General features: G+C 47.1%; 8 non-coding genes across 8 annotated transcripts; all 8 read right to left on the bottom strand.

The window, feature by feature from the left end:
- Positions 1-1,080: 1,080 nt before the first annotated feature.
- trnap-cgg (transfer RNA proline (anticodon CGG)) lies at positions 1,081-1,152 on the bottom strand. The gene has a single exon. It is a non-coding gene; the product is annotated as a tRNA-Pro (tRNA).
- A 4,230-nt stretch (positions 1,153-5,382) lies between these two features.
- trnap-cgg (transfer RNA proline (anticodon CGG)) lies at positions 5,383-5,454 on the bottom strand. The gene has a single exon. It is a non-coding gene; the product is annotated as a tRNA-Pro (tRNA).
- Positions 5,455-5,963: 509 nt separating this feature from the next.
- trnap-cgg (transfer RNA proline (anticodon CGG)) lies at positions 5,964-6,035 on the bottom strand. Its single transcript has one exon. It is a non-coding gene; the product is annotated as a tRNA-Pro (tRNA).
- Positions 6,036-9,214: 3,179 nt separating this feature from the next.
- trnap-cgg (transfer RNA proline (anticodon CGG)) lies at positions 9,215-9,286 on the bottom strand. Its single transcript has one exon. It is a non-coding gene; the product is annotated as a tRNA-Pro (tRNA).
- A 509-nt stretch (positions 9,287-9,795) lies between these two features.
- Positions 9,796-9,867, bottom strand: trnap-cgg (transfer RNA proline (anticodon CGG)). The gene has a single exon. It is a non-coding gene; the product is annotated as a tRNA-Pro (tRNA).
- Positions 9,868-10,038: 171 nt separating this feature from the next.
- trnap-cgg (transfer RNA proline (anticodon CGG)) lies at positions 10,039-10,110 on the bottom strand. The gene has a single exon. It is a non-coding gene; the product is annotated as a tRNA-Pro (tRNA).
- A 168-nt stretch (positions 10,111-10,278) lies between these two features.
- trnap-cgg (transfer RNA proline (anticodon CGG)) lies at positions 10,279-10,350 on the bottom strand. Its single transcript has one exon. It is a non-coding gene; the product is annotated as a tRNA-Pro (tRNA).
- A 753-nt stretch (positions 10,351-11,103) lies between these two features.
- Positions 11,104-11,175, bottom strand: trnap-cgg (transfer RNA proline (anticodon CGG)). Its single transcript has one exon. It is a non-coding gene; the product is annotated as a tRNA-Pro (tRNA).
- Positions 11,176-11,604: the final 429 nt, after the last annotated feature.

Here is an 11,604-nt window from a genome sequence, read left to right as displayed (position 1 = left end):
ATAGAACAGGAGCCCTCTTTGCCAGGTTACCTCCTTCTACGGCAATGGGCTGTAGAAGTAATGGGCTCGTCTGGGATTTGAACCCAGGACCTCTCTTACCCAAAGCAAGAATCATACCCCTAGACCAACGAGCCATGTTCTGGTTGCTGCTTTGATCGATTTGTTGTCACAAAGAATGCGTAGACAAAAAGAGCTAGAGAAACTTCTGCAGGAAATCACCTCGATATACGTTGGGTAAAGGACTGATTTGGGAATAGAACAGGAGCCCTCTTTGCCAGGTTACCTCTTTCAACAGCATACTGTAAAGGGCTCGTCCGGGATTTGAACTCAGGACCTCTCGCACCCTAAGCGAGAATCATACCCCTAGACCAACGAGCCATGTTCTCGTTGCTGCTTCAATTGATCGATCTGTTGTCACAAAACAAGCTTAGACAAAGGCTCCCTGCACCCTAAGCAAGAATCATACCACGAGACCAACGAGCCATGTTCTGGTTGCTGCTTTGATCGATTTTTTGTCACAAAACATGCTTAGACAGAGGCTCCCTGCATCCTAAGCGAGAATCATACCCCTAGACCAACGAGCCATGTTCTGGTTGCTGCTTTGATTGATTTGTTGTCCAAAGAATGTGTGGACAAAAAGAGCTGGAGTAACTTCTGCAGCATATCACGCTGATCTCGGTTGGGTAAAGGACTTATCTGAGATTAGAACAGGAACCCTCTTCAACAGCATACTGTAATGGTCTCGTCCGGGATTTGAACACTGGACCTCTCACACCCTAATCAAGAATAATACCCCTAGACCAACGAGCCATGTTGCTGCTTCGATTGATCGATTTGTTGTCACAAAACATGCTTAGACAAAGGCTCCCTGCACCCTAAGCGAGAATCATACCACGAGACCAACGAGCCATGTTCTGGTTGCTGCTTTGATCGATTTGTTGTCACAAAACATGCGTAGACAAAAAGAGCTTTGAAACTTCTGCAGCAAATCACCCCAATCTCCGTTGGGTAAAGGACTGATCTGAGATTAGAACAGGATACCTCTTCGCCATGTAACCTCCTTCAACAACATACTGTAAAGGGCTCGTCCGGGATTTGAACCCAGAACCTCTTGCACCCGAAGCGAGAATCATACCCCTAGACCAACGAGCCATGATCTGGTTGCTGCTTTGATTGATTTGTTGTCACAAAACATGCGTAGACAAAAATAGCTGGAGAAACTTCTGCAGCAATTCACCCCGATCTCCGTTGGGTAAAGGACTGATCTGAGATTAGAACAGGATCCCTCTTCGCCATGTAACCTCCTTCAACAACATACTGTAAAGGGCGCATCCGGGATTTGAACCCGGGACCTCTTGCACCCGAAGCGAGAATCATACCCCTAGACCAACGAGCCATGTTCTGGTTGCTGCTTTGATTGATTTGTTGTCCAAAGAATGCTTGGACGAAAAGAGCTGGAGTAACTTCTGCAGCAAATCACGCCGATCTCCGTTGGGTAAAGGACTGATTTGGGAATAGAACAGGAGCCCTCTTTGCCAGGTTACCTCCTTCTACGGCAATGGGCTGTAGAAGTAATGGGCTCGTCTGGGATTTGAACCCAGGACCTCTCTTACCCAAAGCAAGAATCATACCCCTAGACCAACGAGCCATGTTCTGGTTGCTGCTTTGATCGATTTGTTGTCACAAAGAATGCGTAGACAAAAAGAGCTAGAGAAACTTCTGCAGGAAATCACCCCGATATACGTTGGGTAAAGGACTGATTTGGGAATAGAACAGGAGCCCTCTTTGCCAGGTTACCTCTTTCAACAGCATACTGTAAAGGGCTCGTCCGGGATTTGAACTCAGGACCTCTCGCACCCTAAGCGAGAATCATACCCCTAGACCAACGAGCCATGTTCTAGTTGTTGATTCGATTGATTGATTTGTTGTCACAAAACATGCTTAGACAAAGGCGCCCTGCACCCTAAGCGGGAATCATACCCCTAGACCAACGAGCCATGTTCTCGTTGCTGCTTCAATTGATCGATCTGTTGTCACAAAACAAGCTTAGACAAAGGCTCCCTGCACCCTAAGCAAGAATCATACCACGAGACCAACAAGCCATGTTCTGGTTGCTGCTTTGATCGATTTTTTGTCACAAAACATGCTTAGACAGAGGCTCCCTGCATCCTAAGCGAGAATCATACCCCTAGACCAACGAGCCATGTTCTGGTTGCTGCTTTGATTGATTTGTTGTCCAAAGAATGTGTGGACGAAAAGAGCTGGAGTAACTTCTGCAGCATATCACGCTGATCTCGGTTGGGTAAAGGACTTATCTGAGATTAGAACAGGAACCCTCTTCAACAGCATACTGTAATTGTCTCGTCCGGGATTTGAACACTGGACCTCTCACACCCTAATCAAGAATAATACCCCTAGACCAACGAGCCATGTTGCTGCTTCGATTGATCGATTTGTTGTCACAAAACATGCTTAGACAAAGGCTCCCTGCATCCTAAGCGAGAATCATACCCCTAGACCAACGAGCCATGTTCTGGTTGCTGCTTTGATTGATTTGTTGTCCAAAGAATGTGTGGACGAAAAGAGCTGGAGTAACTTCTGCAGCATATCACGCTGATCTCGGTTGGGTAAAGGACTTATCTGAGATTAGAACAGGAACCCTCTTCAACAGCATACTGTAATTGTCTCGTCCGGGATTTGAACACTGGACCTCTCACACCCTAATCAAGAATAATACCCCTAGACCAACGAGCCATGTTGCTGCTTCGATTGATCGATTTGTTGTCACAAAACATGCTTAGACAAAGGCTCCCTGCACCCTAAGCGAGAATCATACCCCTAGACCAAAGAGCCATGCTCTGGTTGCTGCTTTGATCGATTTGTTGTCACAAAACATGCGTAGACAAAAAGATCTGGAGAAACTTCTGCAGCAATTCACCCCGATCTACGTTGGGTAAAGGACTGATTTGGGAATAGAACAGGAGCACTCTTTGCCAGGTTACCTCCTTCTACGGCAATGGGCTGTAGAAGTAATGGGCTCGTCCGGGATTTGAACCAAGGACCTCTCTTACCCAAAGCAAGAATCATACCCCTAGACCAACGAGCCATGTTCTGGTTGCTGCTTTGATTGATTTGTTGTCACAAAACATGCTCAGACAAAGGCTCCCTGCACCCTAAGCGAGGATCATACCCCTAGACCAACGAGCCATGTTCTCGTTGCTGCTTTGAATGATCGATTTGTTGTCACATAACATGCTTAGACAAAGTCTCCCTGCACCCTAAGCGGGAATAATACCCCTAGACCAACGAGCCATGTTCTCGTTGCTGCTTCAATTGATCGATCTGTTGTCACAAAACAAGCTTAGACAAAGGCTCCCTGCACCCTAAGCAAGAATCATACCACGAGACCAACGAGCCATGTTCTGGTTGCTGCTTTGATCGATTTGTTGTCACAAAACATGCGTAGACAAAAAGAGTTCTAGAAATTTCTGCAGAAAATCACCCCGATATACGTTTGGAAAAGGACTGATTTGCGAATAGAACAGGAGCCCTCTTTGCCAGGTTACCTCCTTCTACAGCAATGGGCTGTAGAAGTAATGGGCTCGTCCGGGATTTGAACCCATGACCTCTCGCACGAAAGCGAGAATCATACCCCTGACCAACGAGCCATGTTCTGGTTGCTGCTTTGATCGATTTGTCGTCACAAAACATGCTTAGACATAGAGAAACTTCCGCAGCAAATCACGCCAATCTACGTTGGGTAAAGGACTGATTTGGGAATAGAACAGGAGCCCTCTTTGCCAGGTTACCTCCTTCTACAGCAATGGGCTGTAGAAGTAATGGGCTCGTCCAGGATTTGAACCCATGACCTCTCGCACCCTAAGCGAGAATCATACCACTAGACCAACGAGCCATGTTCCAGTGGTTGCTTCGATTGATCGATTTGTTGTCACAAAACATGCTTCGACAAAGGATCCCTGCACCCTAAGCGAGAATCATACCACAAGACCAACGAAACATGTTCTGGTTGCTGCTTTCATCGATTTGTTGTCACAAAACATGCTTAGACATAAAGAGCTGGAGAAACTTCCGCAGCAAATCACGCCGATCTACGTTGGGTAAAGGACTGATTTGGGAATAGAACAGGAGCCCTCTTTGCCATGTTACCTCCTTCAACAGCATACTTTTATGGGCTCATCAGGGATTTGAACCCAGGACCTCTCGCACCCTAAGCTAGAATCATACCCCTAGACCAACGAGCCATGTTCTCGTTGCTGCTTCAATTGATCGATCTGTTGTCACAAAACAAGCTTAGACAAAGGCTCCCTGCACCCTAAGCAAGAATCATACCACGAGACCAACGAGCCATGTTCTGGTTGCTGCTTTGATCGATTTGTTGTCACAAAACATGCGTAGACAAAAAGAGTTCTAGAAATTTCTGCAGAAAATCACCCCGATATACGTTTGGAAAAGGACTGATTTGCGAATAGAACAGGAGCCCTCTTTGCCAGGTTACCTCCTTCTACAGCAATGGGCTGTAGAAGTAATGGGCTCGTCCGGGATTTGAACCCATGACCTCTCGCACGAAAGCGAGAATCATACCCCTGACCAACGAGCCATGTTCTGGTTGCTGCTTTGATCGATTTGTTGTCACAAAACATGCTTAGAAAAAAAGAGCTGGAGAAACTTCTGCAGCAAATCACCCAGATCTACGTTGGGTAAAGGACTGATTTGGGAATAGAACAGGAGCCCTCTTTGCCAGGTTACCTCCTTATACAGCATACTGTAATGGGCTCGTCCGGGATTTGAACCCGGGACCTCTCGCACCCGAAGCGAGAATCACACCCCTAGACCAATGAGCCATGTTCTGGTTGCTGCTTTGATCGATTTGTTGTCACAAAGAATGCGTAGACAAAAAGAGCTGGAGAACCTTCTGCAGCAAATCACCCAGATCTACGTTGGGTAAAGGACTGATTTGGGAGTGGAACAGGAGCCCTCTTTGCCAGGTTACCACCTTCTACAGCATATTGTAAAGGGCTCTTCCTGGATTTGAACCAGGGACCTCCCGCACCCTAGGCAAGAATCATACCCGTAGACCAACGAGCCATATTCTAGTTGCTGCTTCGATTGATCGATTTGTTGTCACAAAACATGCTTAGACAAAGGCTCCCTGCACCCTAAGCGAGAATCATACCACGAGACCAACGAGCCATGTTCTGGTTGCTGCTTTGATCGATTTGTTGTCACAAAACATGCGTAGACAAAAAGAGCTGTGAAACTTCTGCAATAAATCACCCCGATCTCCGTTGGGTAAAGGACTGATCTGAGATTAGAACAGGATCCCTCTTCGCCATGTAACCTCCTTCAACAACATACTGTAAAGGGCTCGTCCGGGATTTGAACCCGGGACCTCTTGCACCCGAAGCGAGAATCATACCTCTAGACCAACGAGCCATGTTCTGGTTGCTGCTTTTATTGATTTGTTGTCCAAAGAATGCGTGGACGAAAAGAGCTGGAGTAACTTCTGCAGCAAATCACGCTGGGTAAAGGACTGATCTGAGATTAGAACAGGATCCCTCTTCGCCAAGTAACCTCCTTCAACAACATACTGTAAAGGGCTCGTCCGGGATTTGAACTCAGGACCTCTCGCACCCTAAGCGAGAATCATACCCCTAGACCAACGAGCCATGTTCTCGTTGCTGCTTCAATTGATCGATCTGTTGTCACAAAACAAGCTTAGACAAAGGCTCCCTGCACCCTAAGCAAGAATCATACCACGAGACCAACGAGCCATGTTCTGGTTACTGCTTTGATTGATTTGTTGTCCAAAGAATGCGTGGACGAAAAGAGCTGGAGTAACTTCTGCAGCAAATCACGCCGATCTCCGTTGGGTACAGGACTGATCTGAGATTATAACAGGATCCCTCGTTGCCAAGTAACCTCCTTCAACAACATACTGTAAAGGGCTCGTCCGGGATTTGAACCCAGGACCTCTCGCACCCGAAGCGAGAATCATACCCCTAGACCAACGAGCCATGTTCTGGTTGCTGCTTTGATTGATTTGTTGTCCAAAGAATGAGTGGACGAAAAGAGCCGGAGTAACTTCTGCAGCAAATCACGCTGATCTCCGTTGGGTAAAGGACTTATCTGAGATTAGAACAGGAACCCTCTTCAACAGCATACTGTAATTGTCTCGTCCGGGATTTGAACACTGGACCTCTCACACCCTAATCAAGAATAATACCCCTAGACCAACGAGCCATGTTGCTGCTTCGATTGATCGATTTGTTGTCACAAAACATGCTTAGACAAAGGCTCCCTGCATCCTAAGCGAGAATCATACCCCTAGACCAACGAGCCATGTTCTGGTTGCTGCTTTGATTGATTTGTTGTCCAAAGAATGTGTGGACGAAAAGAGCTGGAGTAACTTCTGCAGCATATCACGCTGATCTCGGTTGGGTAAAGGACTTATCTGAGATTAGAACAGGAACCCTCTTCAACAGCATACTGTAATTGTCTCGTCCGGGATTTGAACACTGGACCTCTCACACCCTAATCAAGAATAATACCCCTAGACCAACGAGCCATGTTGCTGCTTCGATTGATCGATTTGTTGTCACAAAACATGCTTAGACAAAGGCTCCCTGCACCCTAAGCGAGAATCATACCCCTAGACCAAAGAGCCATGCTCTGGTTGCTGCTTTGATCGATTTGTTGTCACAAAACATGCGTAGACAAAAAGATCTGGAGAAACTTCTGCAGCAATTCACCCCGATCTACGTTGGGTAAAGGACTGATTTGGGAATAGAACAGGAGCACTCTTTGCCAGGTTACCTCCTTCTACGGCAATGGGCTGTAGAAGTAATGGGCTCGTCCGGGATTTGAACCAAGGACCTCTCTTACCCAAAGCAAGAATCATACCCCTAGACCAACGAGCCATGTTCTGGTTGCTGCTTTGATTGATTTGTTGTCACAAAACATGCTCAGACAAAGGCTCCCTGCACCCTAAGCGAGGATCATACCCCTAGACCAACGAGCCATGTTCTCGTTGCTGCTTTGAATGATCGATTTGTTGTCACATAACATGCTTAGACAAAGTCTCCCTGCACCCTAAGCGGGAATAATACCCCTAGACCAACGAGCCATGTTCTCGTTGCTGCTTCAATTGATCGATCTGTTGTCACAAAACAAGCTTAGACAAAGGCTCCCTGCACCCTAAGCAAGAATCATACCACGAGACCAACGAGCCATGTTCTGGTTGCTGCTTTGATCGATTTGTTGTCACAAAACATGCGTAGACAAAAAGAGTTCTAGAAATTTCTGCAGAAAATCACCCCGATATACGTTTGGAAAAGGACTGATTTGCGAATAGAACAGGAGCCCTCTTTGCCAGGTTACCTCCTTCTACAGCAATGGGCTGTAGAAGTAATGGGCTCGTCCGGGATTTGAACCCATGACCTCTCGCACGAAAGCGAGAATCATACCCCTGACCAACGAGCCATGTTCTGGTTGCTGCTTTGATCGATTTGTCGTCACAAAACATGCTTAGACATAGAGAAACTTCCGCAGCAAATCACGCCAATCTACGTTGGGTAAAGGACTGATTTGGGAATAGAACAGGAGCCCTCTTTGCCAGGTTACCTCCTTCTACAGCAATGGGCTGTAGAAGTAATGGGCTCGTCCAGGATTTGAACCCATGACCTCTCGCACCCTAAGCGAGAATCATACCACTAGACCAACGAGCCATGTTCCAGTGGTTGCTTCGATTGATCGATTTGTTGTCACAAAACATGCTTCGACAAAGGATCCCTGCACCCTAAGCGAGAATCATACCACAAGACCAACGAAACATGTTCTGGTTGCTGCTTTCATCGATTTGTTGTCACAAAACATGCTTAGACATAAAGAGCTGGAGAAACTTCCGCAGCAAATCACGCCGATCTACGTTGGGTAAAGGACTGATTTGGGAATAGAACAGGAGCCCTCTTTGCCATGTTACCTCCTTCAACAGCATACTGTTATGGGCTCATCAGGGATTTGAACCCAGGACCTCTCGCACCCTAAGCTAGAATCATACCCCTAGACCAACGAGCCATGTTCTCGTTGCTGCTTCAATTGATCGATCTGTTGTCACAAAACAAGCTTAGACAAAGGCTCCCTGCACCCTAAGCAAGAATCATACCACGAGACCAACGAGCCATGTTCTGGTTGCTGCTTTGATCGATTTGTTGTCACAAAACATGCGTAGACAAAAAGAGTTCTAGAAATTTCTGCAGAAAATCACCCCGATATACGTTTGGAAAAGGACTGATTTGCGAATAGACCAGGAGCCCTCTTTGCCAGGTTACCTCCTTCTACAGCAATGGGCTGTAGAAGTAATGGGCTCGTCCGGGATTTGAACCCATGACCTCTCGCACGAAAGCGAGAATCATACCCCTGACCAACGAGCCATGTTCTGGTTGCTGCTTTGATCGATTTGTTGTCACAAAACATGCTTAGACAAAAAGAGCTGGAGAAACTTCTGCAGCAAATCACCCAGATCTACGTTGGGTAAAGGACTGATTTGGGAATAGAACAGGAGCCCTCTTTGCCAGGTTACCTCCTTATACAGCATACTGTAATGGGCTCGTCCGGGATTTGAACCCGGGACCTCTCGCACCCGAAGCGAGAATCACACCCCTAGACCAATGAGCCATGTTCTGGTTGCTGCTTTGATCGATTTGTTGTCACAAAGAATGCGTAGACAAAAAGAGCTGGAGAACCTTCTGCAGCAAATCACCCAGATCTACGTTGGGTAAAGGACTGATTTGGGAGTGGAACAGGAGCCCTCTTTGCCAGGTTACCACCTTCTACAGCATATTGTAAAGGGCTCTTCCTGGATTTGAACCAGGGACCTCCCGCACCCTAGGCAAGAATCATACCCGTAGACCAACGAGCCATATTCTAGTTGCTGCTTCGATTGATCGATTTGTTGTCACAAAACATGCTTAGACAAAGGCTCCCTGCACCCTAAGCGAGAATCATACCACGAGACCAACGAGCCATGTTCTGGTTGCTGCTTTGATCGATTTGTTGTCACAAAACATGCGTAGACAAAAAGAGCTGTGAAACTTCTGCAATAAATCACCCCGATCTCCGTTGGGTAAAGGACTGATCTGAGATTAGAACAGGATCCCTCTTCGCCATGTAACCTCCTTCAACAACATACTGTAAAGGGCTCGTCCGGGATTTGAACCCGGGACCTCTTGCACCCGAAGCGAGAATCATACCTCTAGACCAACGAGCCATGTTCTGGTTGCTGCTTTTATTGATTTGTTGTCCAAAGAATGCGTGGACGAAAAGAGCTGGAGTAACTTCTGCAGCAAATCACGCTGGGTAAAGGACTGATCTGAGATTAGAACAGGATCCCTCTTCGCCAAGTAACCTCCTTCAACAACATACTGTAAAGGGCTCGTCCGGGATTTGAACTCAGGACCTCTCGCACCCTAAGCGAGAATCATACCCCTAGACCAACGAGCCATGTTCTCGTTGCTGCTTCAATTGATCGATCTGTTGTCACAAAACAAGCTTAGACAAAGGCTCCCTGCACCCTAAGCAAGAATCATACCACGAGACCAACGAGCCATGTTCTGGTTACTGCTTTGATTGATTTGTTGTCCAAAGAATGCGTGGACGAAAAGAGCTGGAGTAACTTCTGCAGCAAATCACGCCGATCTCCGTTGGGTACAGGACTGATCTGAGATTATAACAGGATCCCTCGTTGCCAAGTAACCTCCTTCAACAACATACTGTAAAGGGCTCGTCCGGGATTTGAACCCAGGACCTCTCGCACCCGAAGCGAGAATCATACCCCTAGACCAACGAGCCATGTTCTGGTTGCTGCTTTGATTGATTTGTTGTCCAAAGAATGAGTGGACGAAAAGAGCCGGAGTAACTTCTGCAGCAAATCACGCTGATCTCCGTTGGGTAAAGGACTGATCTGAGATTAGAACAGGATACCTCTTCGCCAAGTAACCTCCTTCAACAACATACTGTAAAGGGCTCGTCCGGGATTTGAACTCGGGACCTCTCGCACCCGAAGCGAGAATCATACCCCTAGACCAACGAGCCATGTTCTGGTTGCTGCTTTGATTGATTTGTTCAAAGAATGCTTGGACGAAAAGAGCTGGAGAAACTTCTGCAGCAAATCACGTCGATCTCCGTTGGGTAAAGTACTGATCTGAGATTAGAACAGGATGCCTCTTCGCCAAGTAACCTCCTTCAACAACATACTGTAAAGGGCTCGTCCGGGATTTGAAACCGGGACCGCTCGCACCCGAAGCGAGAATCATACCCCTAGACCAACGAGCCATGCTCTGGTTGCTGCTTTGATCGATTTGTTGTCACAAAACATGAGTAGACAAAAAGAGCTGGAGAAACTTCTGCAGCAATTCACCCCGATCTACGTTGGGTAAAGGACTGATTTGGGAATAGAACAGGAGGCCGCTTTGCCAAGTTACCTCCTTCAACAGCATACTGTAATGGGCTCGTCCGGGATTTGAAACCGGGACCGCTCGCACCCTAGGCAAGAATCATACCCGTAGACCAACGAGCCATATTCTAGTTGCTGCTTCGATTGATCGATTTGTTGTCACAAAACATGCTTAGACAAAGGCTCCCTGCACCCTAAGCGAGAATCATACCACGAGACCAACGAGCCATGTTCTGGTTGCTGCTTTGATCGATTTGTTGTCACAAAACATGCGTAGACAAAAAGAGCTTTGAAACTTCTGCAGCAAATCACCCCAATCTCCGTTGGGTAAAGGACTGATCTGAGATTAGAACAGGATACCTCTTCGCCATGTAACCTCCTTCAACAACATACTGTAAAGGGCTCGTCCGGGATTTGAACCCAGAACCTCTTGCACCCGAAGCGAGAATCATACTCCTAGACCAACGAGCCATGTTCTGGTTGCTGCTTTTATTGATTTGTTGTCCAAAGAATGCGTGGACGAAAAGAGCTGGAGTAACTTCTGCAGCAAATCACGCTGGGTAAAGGACTGATTTGAGATTAGAACAGGATCCCTCTTCGCCAAGTAACCTCCTTCAACAACATACTGTAAAGGGCTCGTCCAGGATTTGAACCCGGGACCTCTCGCACCCGAAGCGAGAATCATACCCCTAGACCAACGAGCCATGTTCTGGTTGCTGCATTGATTGATTTGTTGTCCAAAGAATGCGTGGACGAAAAGAGCTGGAGTACCTTCTGCAGCAAATCACGCCGATCTCCGTTGGGTAAAGGACTGATTTGGGAATAGAACAGAAGCCCTCTTTGCCATGTTACCTCCTTCAACAGCATATTGTAATGGTCTCGTCCGGGATTTGAACCCGGGACCTCTCGCACCCTAAGCGGGAATCATACCCCTAGACCAACGAGCCATGTTCTCGTTGCTGCTTCAATTGATCGATCTGTTGTCACAAAACAAGCTTAGACAAAGGCTCCCTGCACCCTAAGCAAGAATCATACCACGAGACCAACGAGCCATGTTCTGGTTACTGCTTTGATTGATTTGTTGTCCAAAGAATGGGTGGACGAAAAGAGCTGGAGTAACTTCTGCAGCAAAT

This window comes from Osmerus eperlanus, chromosome 23 (genome assembly GCF_963692335.1).
Source record: "Osmerus eperlanus chromosome 23, fOsmEpe2.1, whole genome shotgun sequence".
Classification (NCBI taxonomy): domain Eukaryota; kingdom Metazoa; phylum Chordata; class Actinopteri; order Osmeriformes; family Osmeridae; genus Osmerus; species Osmerus eperlanus.
This window is presented reverse-complemented; position numbering and strand designations above follow the sequence as displayed.